Raw genomic sequence first — 13086 nt, 5'->3', positions numbered from 1 at the left:
TCAATTGTTAAACCTAACTCATGCCTTTTGTTCTGCAACAGTGTAGAAACAGTTGAGTGTTATCCAAGGGGAAAAAATGGTCCACCAGGTTAGATGGTACTACTCCCTCCCTCTTCCCCTCTGAGTCTGAGAACTCTGCTCTCTCTACGGGATGGCAAGCTTCCTGAGGTCAGTATCCTTCCTGTTGTTCTTATGCATCCCCTTTAAGACCTCGTGGGGCACCAGGTACATAGGTGGTCATAAATGACTGCTGCTGCCCTTTTGATGGATTCCTTAAAGAAACTCCCTTTTCCCCCCCAACCCCTAGTCAATGGATATTTTGCAGTTCTTGCCTGCTTGTTTTCTCCCTTCTTTCTCCTTGATTACTGCCAGGGCAGATTCCTCCATCCTAACCCCTGGGAGTCTATTTCATTTCCTAATTACTTTCCCTGCTGAGAACATTCTTGTCTTGCTGTATCTAACCCAAATTTCCCTTTCTGTGGCTTCAGGCCATTGCTCCTTAGTCTAAATCCTCTGAAAGGAAGAATAATTCCCTTGATTAATTTATATTGTAATCTCAAAGCTGTTTATACATCACAATTTCTGCTTCCCTGGAGTCTCTTTTTGCTAGATTAGAGGAATAAGATTTCTCTCTCTCCATTTTTCCTCTGTACCTAAATTTTTGGTTTACAAACTTCTAAGGTCTTTCTAGGTGCTGTATTTAGATATTTTTCTTTCCGGACTGATGTAAAAATAATTGCTTTCAATTATTGACTATTTCCTTTATGTGCTAGGCACACATTATTTTGTTTGACTCTTAGAATGAGGCAAGGGGTCTTGTTAACCCTATTTAATCCAAAAAGAAACTAAAGCCCAGAGAGGTTAAGTAACACCTGAAAGTTCACATAGCTTGTTAGCAGCAGAGTTGTGTCTTGCAATCTGGTCTTAAGTATGAACTCATAATTGCTCCTCTCTACTCCCTTCAAATATGGCCATTGCACATTGTCTTTCCATTGATTCTTGTTAGGCTATCTATATGACACCATAATCTGTTTTTCAGTTATTTTGTTTTTAAATGACTGAGGAAATGCGTGCCTTAAAAAGAGTCACGTGGTGTAGGTTAGAGTATCAGTCTGAGTACCTACTAACTCAGTGGGCCTGGACAGGTTATTTTTGAATATGTGAAATGGAAGAGTGATCATACTTCTTGTGGTGTTCAGAGTTCAGAGAAGATAACGTCTGTGATAAACTCTGAAGCGCAATACCCATCACAGATACTTGTCTTGTTATTCCAAATGATTTGTTTTTGTTACTGTTATTTTGTTACTATCTTTCTCACTGTTGTCATTAATTTTGAGAGTGGAAAATTAGAGAATTGGAAGCTTGATAAATCCAGAAGTAGAGAATCACCCATGGATCTAGGCTGCAGCAGCTTAATCTGGGCTTGGAATTTGGAATTCCATCCCTGACTTTTACCTCTGGCACTTGGATGAGCCTGGGTCAATCATTGATGCTCTGGACCCACCAACTTATTTCTGTGTCACACCATAATCTACTCTCCTTGTCAGAGAAAGGGTAAATTCCATTTGCAGAGGAGATTTCTCTGCCTCCCAAGATTTCCCTTTGCCTGAGAAGTGGTGAAGTGGTCCCTGGTGGATCACTGAGCGAAGGACCATCTCTCAGGCCTAGCCCTTGCTTGGATGTACAGTTGTGCAGGTTACCTCCAGTCTCCCTTCTCCAACAACAGCAGACTCCTCACCCACCAGCCTTGGAGAATCAGGATATTTTTGTTATTTATTTCTTTATTTTAAGAGAGCCAGTGAGTTTCTTTAAAGTACTTTAGTTCTCTCATCTTCAAGGGAGCAATAATGCTACCTATTTTTCAGGGAGGATAATATAAGTGAATGAGTATGAAACTAGCTATGAATCTTTAGCCCAAATGTTTAACCTTTCTGAGCATGTTCTCCTTTTCTGTAAAGAGATTGTTGGACTAGATGAGGGTTTGGAAACTGAAATATCTGTGGTGTCTGGACAAGTATCTCTGATGATTACAGCAGGCCTGGTGAGAACTGTAGGGATTGATAAAGGGGAATCACTGTTTACCCCCTCACCAATTGACACCATGTGGAATGGAATGCACACCAGGAGTGCTGCCAGGTTTTAGATTTTTCCAAAAAAGTTAGGGATCTGATTTCTTTGTGACATTTCTTGTCTCTTATACGTGGGAAAAGTCACATTTTATGGTAACCTGAATTAGATAAAGTTTGGTGGACAAAACAAAGACCTTGGATGTTGAGCTGCCAGGCAAATGGGCTACCATGACATTTTGGAATGTGTACATGAATTGCCTGGGGATTTGCTGACAGGCAGACTCTGATCCAGGAGGTCTAGAACCTGAGACCTGAGATTGTGGGATGCTAACAAGCTCCCAGGTGATGCAGTGATGCTGGTCCGGGGACCACACATAAAGTTACAAAGGGACTGGATGATCTCAGAGTGCTTTCCTTCATCTCAAGCAGTTGGTGGTGATGCTGGGATTCTTAAACCTCATTAGGCCAGTCTACACTGGACTTGTCTTTTAAAGTCTGTACACTACCCATTCCTGACCTCCATCCTTGTCTCCGTCGCTGCATGTCACATTTCTATCACAATAACATCCTGAATTCCCTTTGATCTTCAAGTAATTGCAGTCTTATTTGGTGATTTTGTATGCCTGATATTTCTGGATATTGCAACTAATAATCCTGATATAAAAGCATTCCAGATTTTTTCCAAGATGATTGCATAGGAATTATCCTATGGTGTTGAGAGTCCATGAATAGAGCTGAGGTTAGTAATTGGGAAACATGAATATCTTTGTATAGTAAATGAGGGTCACAGTTTCAAAATTTGGCTTTGGTCTCTCCTGATAAAGCCCCAATAGTATGGGTTGTTCTGATGGCAGGGGACAGAAATTTATTCATTCATCCATTTAATGAATACTTATTGTCTGTGATGTGCCAGGCAATAATCTAGGTGCTGAGGATGTAACAGTGAGCAAGACGAAATTACTTGCTCTAATGGAGCTACATTTCAGTGAGAGAAACAGATAAGAAACCAGTAAACAAACAAATAAATAATATAATGTCAGGTAGTAGTAAGAGCTGTGAAGAAAAAAAATTATCAGGTTTAGAAGATAGAAGATGGAGATTGTTGGAAGAGGAGTGGGAGCTATTTTGAAGAGAGTGATCAGCAAAGGTGTCTCTGGGGAGTGACGTTTGAGCAGAAACATATATAACATAAAGGAGTGAGCTATGCCAAGTTCTAGGGGAAGAGCATTCCACATAGGAGGTGCAGCCAGTGCTGATGTCCTCATGTGGGAATAACCTAGGAGTACCCCAAAAGCACCAGAAGGCCAGTACAGATTGAGCAAAGTCAGCAAGGGATGAAGTGGCAGGAAGTGAAGTCAGTAAGGGAAGCAGGGCTGCTCAGAGCTGGGAGGTAGAGAAAGATTGAGTTCCCTCATATGTGACAGGAGGTCACAGTACTGATACGAGCTGGGGGCTTATCCTGCTTGATTTGTGCTTCTTATGAGATTAAGAGGTGCTAAGAATCAGTCATCCCACAGCCTATTTTTATAAATAAAGTTTTATTGGAATAGGGCCACACCCATTAATTTAGATAGTTTCTGGCTGCTTTTGTACTACAAGGATAGAGTAGTTGCAACAGGGACGGTATGAGCCACGAAGTACTCATCTCTCAATGGGCACCAAGGAAGCCTGTCTAAAGTGCAAGTCTGACTATAAAAGGCCTGCCTCGCTTGTAACAGCAGCTCTCTCAGTCAAGTTTAAGTCCAAGTTCCTTTCATGGTATCCAAACCTTTCATGATCTGGCTCCAGCCTCACCTTTAGACTTTCTATACTATGTTAGGAATATTGAACCTCATGCTATTTTCCTCCTATTTTTCTTTCTGGCTGTTCCCTCTACCTGAAATGTTGTTCTTCCCTAGCCCCTACTGTCATTCATTTGGCTCCTATTCATCCTTCAAGGCTCCACTGGGTGTCTCTTCCCTGACCTGCCCGTGCAACCAGTGTCTCCCTGGGATCTCCTGCCACCGCTCCTTGGTTTTCCTTTCATACTTTCTGCATATATTCATCTGCTGCACCCCACATTTCTGTTCATTTGTCTCTATAAATTAGGATGAGACCAATTCAAAGTGATTGGAATCATGAGGAAATATATAGACCCTCACTGCTGGGAAGATGGGGCTGATCGGGCTTCAGGAATGACCTAATCTGGAGATTCTGCTCAATTTCTCTGTGATTCTTCTGTCCCCTGGATGCTGGCTTCATATTCAAGTTGGACACATGATGGCTGTAATGGTTTCACTGCAACCAATGGTAAGAGATAGCAAACTTTCCCTCTATCTCACTGACTTCTTTGAGGTCCTGTGTCTGCTTCTGAATCATTCTTGCTAATTCAGAAAGCTATGTGCTGACTGGGTCAGGCCTGCATTCCTGTACCGTTCACTCCCTGGCAAGGCAAGGGGGTTCTTTTAGAACCACCATGCCCAGTCCTCAAACCAAGGATGGAGCCAGCTTGTTCTGGGGCCCATGAGTAACTGAACAATAGCAGGGGTCTGTTAGGAAGGAGGAAGGGGCTACAGATGCTGAATAAGCCAACAACACTGTTCTGTGCTTTGCTTGAATCCACTATTAAGTGGATCGCCTTGAAGACAGTGATGTGTGATGTTGCTTCTTTCATCTTTTTTACTCCCAACATTGGGCACAATGCCTAATATATAGTAGGTATTCAGCATAAATATGCTGAAGAACTGAATTACAATAAAGTTAAAATATAATTTAGTTAGTTAGAAGACAACCTTCAGAGAAAAGTCATACTTTGGCCCAAACTCAGAAAATCAATGTATCCTTCTCAGCACTCTCTTCCCTACCTCCCTAGCCAATCTTGACCTTTGTTATTCCAGATGATTTCTGTCCTCTTAATTGTAGAAATGTCATCATCAGTAATTAAAATTAAGTAGGTACCCACTGAACAAAGGTTCAGAGGACAATGAGTGCCACTAAAAATGCAGACTGATGGACTGCTAATGAAAAGCATATGGAGGTATGGTTTCCACCTTTGCTGGGTGCTGTTGATGGCAATCACTCAAATTAAATGCTGAAGGCAGAACTCACTGAGTTCAGATCATAGCCAAATGTTCTAAAGCTGTTGAGTGAATGATTCCTGGGAACTTTAATCACTGTATTTGAGGTCCCTCAGGGGACAAAAACATTTAGATTTAATTAATATTACTTTCGGCACTCTGCATCATGCCCTGGGCCTGCCGAATGGTGGTGATATAGACAATATGTGCAAATCTCTTCTAGTGAGTCACTTTCCATAAAAGTGTTATAAGAGACATGAATCCGATCAGAACCAGCCTACGATTCTGAAGTTGCTCTGAGTCAGAGGAAGAGTTGAAACCCAGGTGTGAAAGGGACGCTCAACAACTAGACACATAACTCTGATTCCACTGTGATTTACTTTTTCTCCCTCTTGATTTTCCTTCTCTCTGCTTTTGGGCCTCATTTTCTCCCATTGTTTTCTATATGGGACTGGTATCAGGGTCTCCACAGCTCCTTGTTTTTCATCTTCTCAGGCTGGTCTCTGGAGAGACAAAAACTCTCAGGAAATACTCTGATTGGCCCAAACTTGGGTGATAGCCATGCAATCTGGATCTATTAGTGGTCATGGGTGAAGGTCCAATTATCAGGCCAGTTTGGGTTAGTGATCTACCCTCAAAGTACTGTGTCCAGTGTGCTACATTCATGCATCAACTTCTGCATCACCTGTGGGAGAGGCCATCTGGGGAGGTGACCACAGATCCTGGAGCTACTTTTTAGCTGCATGATCCTAGATAAGTTATTTAACCCATTGTGCCCAATCTGTTACATATTTGAAAATAGAGATGACAACTATCAATTATCATTTGTGATGATAATGATAATACGGATATTGTGATACACATACATTCATGTATACATTATCTATATGTATTATATATGTACATTTCATACATATAAGTACTAAACACTCTGTATGTAAACTGGTCACTTGTTTTCACAATATCAGTATTATTATTGAGGATAATGGAGATGATTGAAGATAAAAGTAATAATACAGATACTATTAAAACTAAATATATGTTGGCAAATTGAATAAAAAAAAAAGCCTAAGGGGGGGAACTAAATATAAATGTATACAGAATAAATGTGAAAAGATGTATATGTAATATAGAAAAGCACTAAATACTTTCTCTACATATGTATCTCTGTATATATCTATATATCCATGTCTATATGTATGCATGCATATCTATAAAATATTCATTCAGGACACTTGGGTGGGTTAGTGGTTGAGTGTCTGCCTTTGGCTCAGGTCATGATCCCAGGGTCCTGGGATCGAGTCCTGCATTGGGCTCCCCATGGGAGCCTGCTTCTCCCTCAGCCTATGTCTCTGCCTCTCTCTGTGTGTCTCTCATGAATAAATAAATAAAATCTTAAGATAAATAAATAAATAAAATGTTCATTTTTTTCTCATTTTGTCACGATGACCACACTATTATCACTCTTGCTGCTTAGAACAGTGCCTAACACATGGTACTTGTTACATAGATGTGATGACTTATTAGCTATGAACTAGAGCAGAGCTGGGAGGAATGGTTCTCCAAAAGAAGTAGGGGGCTTGGGTTGCTGTGTGACCTTGGCTATTTCTCCTAATTACAGTGCTGAAATTGTGGCCTGGATGGGTAGCCTTCTCTCTTGGGCTCATTTGCATGCCACTTGATCCCACCAACACTGACCAGATTTAAATTCAGAAGGACTCAATTCTGGGTCATCTGAACCATTTTACTAGGGTATTTTTAATCTTTCTGACTTGGATCAGGCTTGGTGTGTGGGGCCATATCCTCATGTGAAGTCAAGAGTCTTCTCTGTTCATTACATGCCTTTGCAATTGTTGACTCAAAAATGCAACATTGGGTTGAAAAGCAGTTCTTTATTCTCCAGAATGATGCATTAATGCAGAATGTGTAAGACCTTCTTGTCTTCTGTCTTTGGTCTAAAGGGTTAAAATTAAGAACATCACAAAAATATTCTGCTTTGTGCAGTTTGTGTCTGACTCGGGAATCTGATACGAACTCTTAGGATCACTATAGTTAGACTTAAGTCATATTCACTCCTTACAAACACTATAGATAGAATTGGAAGAACAGGTTGAATCAATAGCACACAATATTACATGGTACCCTTGGTTGACAAAGGCATCTGCCAAATTCCATTTCTATTTTCCCGGAGTGACGGGCCTTGTGAATGAGTCTCCTGGCTCTAAGGACTAAGTAGTCTTTAAAAATATATATGGAACTGTGGCACTCCTGAACTTACAAAATTTTCAGTGCTTCTCATGGGTCTTAAAATAAAATTTGCAGTCCTTATTAGTGCCTAAAAGGCTCCTAATCGCCTGGGTAGCCCAGTTGGCTGAGTGGGGTACTCTTGATTTCAACTCAGGTCATTATCTCAGGGTCTTGAGATCAAGCCTACTGCAGACTCTGTGCTTAATGGGGAATCTGCTTGAGATTCTTTCCCTCTGCCCGTTTCCCACTCATGCATTCTTTCTTTTTCTCACTTTCTTAAATAAATAAATAAATAAATAAATAAATAAATAAATAAATCTTTAAAAGGCTCCTAATCTGCCTAATATGGTGTCCACTAACCATGTGTCATTATTTAATTTAATTAAAATTAAAATTTCAAGTTCAGTTTTTTAATTGCACTGGCTTCATTTTCAGTGATATAGCCACATCTGTATTGAGCAGTGCAGATATAGAACAATGCCATTATCCCAGAAAATTCTGTTGGATGGTGGGTGCTGCTCTGTATAGCCTAACCCTGACTACTTCACATCATCACCAGGGGTCTTGCATTTCGGACTCTTTCTTATTTTCTCCAACACATCCCACTCTCTCCACTGTCACTCACACTTCTGTCCTCTCCCCTCTCCACCTCTCTAGCTCTAATTTCAGGCTAAATGACCCTTCCCACAGAGAAGCCTTCCATGACCCTGCCTCTAGTCTAACAATGTCCCACTGTTAGCCCCTCTCTTATCAGCATATAATTTTTGTTTATAGTACTTAGATTTATGGAGGTATTTAGAAATTTTCTTGGGTGATGCCAACATCCCCTTTAAGCTGTAGGCTCATCAGGGGAGCCATGTGTCACTACTTTAAACCCAGTGTGCAAACATAGCAGGTGCTCAGTAAATATTTGTTGTGTGAATGCACGATTGAATGAGTTCTCCCATGTACAATCTCCATGAGGCACATTCTTTCCAGTTTTCAGATGAGACAGAGGTCATAATTTTCTCTTACCATGTACATTTTCCTCCTCCCCTTACTCTGAAGGGTAACTTTGGATCCCCATGGGGTTTTCTGGAGCCTCTCTTTGTGGTATGTCCATGTCATGACCACATTATTGGGATGTACAGTTTCCCCGGGGAGAGGAGAGTAAGTTGGCCAAGTAAACTAAACTTTCTTGTCCATGGTCTATGGCTTGTTTATTTTTCATAATAATAATTGGCAGGGTAGAATATTTTAATTTTCCTATATCTACATAATTAATATGTCCACATTAGAAATCAATTATCCTTGATAATTACCATTGGTGCTATGGCTCATAAGCTGAACACTAGTCTTGCTAACGAACTGAATGAGACATAATTTCTTGTTGTTCAAAGAGATGATCAACTCTAATCAGCAGTAAATTCAATCAAAACTTACTGACATCAATTGAAATCATATTAGAGTTTGTAAAAATAGGATAATTATGCTCATCTTGTAAGTTGCAGGTATTGTAACAACTCTAAAATGTGGGCCTATTTGAATAAACGCTTACGTCTGCTGGCTCTACACTAGCAGATGCAGAAACATATAATCTGCATAAATAAATTAGAAGTCTTTTTTTCCCCTTCATAGCTCTTTAGTTTTGTAGGATTAAATTAATTCAACATTTTTAAAAAAATTTAATGAGCTTAGAATAACAGGCTAAGCAGGTGCTAGTGTGTGGGGGCAGGATAGCCCATGGTACAGAGTTGTCAGTATTAGTTCTTCTTTTCTATCTTCCTTTATTCATTAAAGATAAATTTAATAGTGGCTAAAATAGTGGATACTGGAGCTACACTGACTGGATTTAGACCCCAGCTCCATACTCAAGGCTGCGTCTTGGCCAGGAATAGGGTGAATGTTGGTGCTTAATTCCCATTCCCTTGATTCCCTTCATGGTAGAGCCCCTAGGATGATCCCTAACTAATGACTGTGGAGCGTAGGTATATAAAGGGCTCAGCACTCTGGGGTTCACACAGCTGAGATCACTTATACTCAGAGTGTAAGTGCAAGATGAGGCTGACACCACTCGGCAGACTGCCTCATTTCTTACCTTTTGCTTGTCTTCCTCTCCTGCCCTGCCCCACTTCCCCTGCCCTGTTCTGCTTCTCTGAAAGGCAATTCCTTAAGAAATCACTTGCCCATGAATCTTCCTCAAAGGGTCTGTTGTTGGAGAGCCTGACCAAAGACAGCAAGTTCCTTCAATGTCTGTGCTTTCCTTTCCCTGTCTGTTTTGGGCATGGTAATAGGACTTTGCCCCTAGGTTGATGTGAGTTAATTCATAAAGCACATAGAGCTTTATGTGCTTGACAGGCTCTACACAGAAGTTATAAGTAACAACATGATGGCAACTCTATGAAATGACAATACTGTCCTAATTCAATACAGTGTTGTTAACGAAGGAATCTGAGACAAGAGGCTTGCACTTAAGTTTTGGATGTGCTGTTGACTGTGTATCCTTGAATAAGCTTTCCTTAACCTCTCTGAATTGGCTTCCTCATTGTGACACTAGGGATGTTGAGGTGATATGGATGCCTGATTTGGCAGTTGTGAGGATTTAAAGAGAGAACAGTGGTCATATGGGCAATTTCATGCAGGGCTCATAGTAGGTGCTTCACAACCAGCAGCTCCCACTGTTAATGCTTATTGTTATTAATATGTAAAGTATTGGGAGTATTTATTGTAGTAAGAGTGAGTACATGAGAGTTGCCCCAAATACTTGAAGGATAGAGGTAATATCGAAGTATTATGACTACCTCATGGGGCCAGATGGTCTGGGTTCAAATCCAGATCCACCACTTACAATGTGACTTAGATCACAATCTCTCTCTCTGCTCTGATATTTCATCTATCAGTTGGGTTATTGTAAGTATTAAGTGGATGAATGTGTCCGAAGCAAGCCCAACTTTTCCATTAGACATTGTAAGCACATGGCTAGGGGTCACAAAACTAAATTTTAGGGACCCAGTAAAATGTTCTAATTTTTTTGTAAAGCCAGAAGAGAAAAAATGAATTTTTAGGTGGAAGAAAGTGTTTTTATTATTTGATATTAATACAGTGTAGTCATAAAATGCAATTTTACATTATTATACTATTATTATTATTTTCATGGAAGCAGGGACCCACGAAGGCAAAATACCTGGCATTCATGGAAGGTATAATGCCATCTTGGGAGGAAGTATTTATTTATTTATTTATTTATTTATTTATTGGTTGGGAGGAAGTATTTAGACCAGAGTCTGGCACCATCCAGGATCGGTATTAAGCATTTCCACCTCTAAGGGCTCTGCAGAGTTAACTCAGAGTCACTGGGGTTGGGAGAGGCCCAGTGCACTCACACATTCCACCCTCTGCCCTCTTTCCATGAGAACTCCTCTGCTTCACATGCAACAAGATAGAGAATACACTACCCCGATCAGACCTTCTTTTAGGAAGGACTTCAGCAGACTTCATGGGTTAGAAAGGCAGACTTCAAAGCAGGGCTGAACATGGATGGGACTGTTTGGGACCAGAGCAGGGAAGACCTTGACCACGACTCAGGAGTGTGTGTCTGTAGTCAGGGGAGGTGGAGCAAGAAGATGGTAAGAGGACAGCCTGGGTAGCTCAGCAGTTTAGCACCACCTTCAGCCCAGGGTGTGATCCTAGAGACCTCGGATCAAGTCCCACATCGGGTTCCCTGCGTGGAGCCTGCTTCTTCCTCTGCCTGTGTCTCTGCCTCTCTCTCTCTCTCTCTCTGTCTCTCATGAATAAATAAATAAATAAATAAATAAATAAATAAATAAATAAATAAAATCTTTAAAAAAACCAAGCAAAACAAAAAGGAAGATGGTAAGAAAAGCTGGTGGATGGACCCAGTGGGATGGCAAATTCAGTGTTCTGTGGGTGTGGGCTCCAGCTGTGATCCATCTAAGTCTTCAGTAAAGTTACTGAATACACAGAGCTTCTCCAGCCACATCCCTGGGTAGAGTCACTCTGACACATTCAGGGCCACAGGCATAACTGGGTCATGGTGTGAAGCGGTAAAGCTTTGGCGGTGAAGAGAGATGACATTACAATTCTTTATCCCATGCACTTGAATGCCTTGTCCTTCAAAATGTGGCCCAGCAGTGCTAGTAAGGACAGAGTTAGAAATACAAACTCTAGGCCCACCCTAGGCCTGCTGCTTTTTAATAGGATGAGTGACCTGTAGAAACATTAAATTTGAGAAGCGCTGCCCTCATTTGTAGGCTGTGTAGTCACTGATGTACACTGGATCTGGGACTCACCCACTTGGAGGAGGGTGGAGTAACCCTCTCCTTCTGAGAAAAGGGAGCAGGAAGGGAAAGAACAAAAGGAAGCAGCCCCCAGAGCCCCTACTTTTGGTTTAGGTCCAGATTTGAAAACCATAAATCCAGGCCTTAAAGTGTTTAAGGTAAAGGAGTTTCAGTGTTCACTGGAGGTTCTTCACCTTGCAGTGGAGAATTCCCTATAAGGTTTTGGGATCAGATCTCCGGTTACAACAATGGGATGGTTTCCCTGAAGTATCTCTGGATACATGATGGCAACCATGGCAAGTGACTAGTAGAGGGTGGAGAATTTGAGACCGTGATGATTTCTCTTTGAGTCTTTGAGGACTACTTGTTCTATGGCCGGCTCAATGCCTCTCACACTATATGGAACAAAAACAGTAAGAAGAATTTGTAGCCTCTGAAAGGAAGATCTCTGAGTGGCAGGTGTCCTTGATGTTTTTAGTGTCTAGACAAATGTAAGGCCAAGATTTCCTAGTCATGGGACATGACTAGATGATGGTAGGATGGGAGTTGAGTCTGTATATATCTTATTCCTGGATCTGTTTCACTAGCAAGCTTTCTGTTTTGTGATAAAAAGGGGGAAAAAAGATGTGAGGTGGGACTTTAGGACTTAGAAAACAGGTATAAAGTAGTCTGCAACTTTTGAGGTGGACATAATGTCATACTTCTGAATTTGTCTCAACTGAACCAACTCTAGCTCAGATTCCCACCTTACCAAGGTCCACAAGAAGCCCAAAACAGCCATTCTGTGGGGTTTGCACTGGGGCTTCTGTACACTATAATGTAGGGAGGGAGTTTAAGTCACCTGTCAGGCCATGTAGATCATGCTCCTTCTGCTGCACAATTCAGGGGTCAGAAGCTAGTCCTAAAATGTCCATCTAGGCATCTCTACTGCCAGCTACCTCAGAGACATGCCTCAACCAGATCAACACCATGCCTCAAGGACCCTCACTTGTCCTCAGAATCCCTGTGCTTAGTGTCTGCTCTCTCTCTGTGAGCCCCCACACAACTTCCATCCAAAGTTCTGCTGTCCCTGGAGTACTATTGGAAGGTGAAGCCTCAGCCTCCACCCCTGGTGAATCCTCACACCCTGTCTCCTCCCTTTGTTCTGCGGGCTCCAACTCTCTAGTAATGAGCCACTTCTTTCCTCCTCAGAGGACAAAAGCTTCTGTCTAAGATGGTGGCCTCTTGCCCAGGTAGCTCCTCTGCTGAGCACCTGAACTGTGGTCAGTGCATACTGTGGTGTTGTAAGTGTAAAATGCACACTGCAATTTGAAGACTTGGTACAAAAGAAATGTAAAAGAGATCAATAATTTTTATATTGATCTGATGATGAAATAATATTTTAGATATATTGAATAAGTAAACATAATCTTTAAAGTGTTTAATCTTTAAAGTGTT

This window comes from Vulpes vulpes, chromosome 14 (assembly GCF_048418805.1).
Source record: "Vulpes vulpes isolate BD-2025 chromosome 14, VulVul3, whole genome shotgun sequence".
Taxonomy (NCBI): domain Eukaryota; kingdom Metazoa; phylum Chordata; class Mammalia; order Carnivora; family Canidae; genus Vulpes; species Vulpes vulpes.
The sequence above is the reverse complement of the archived record's forward strand: the minus strand, read 5'-3'. Positions refer to the sequence as shown.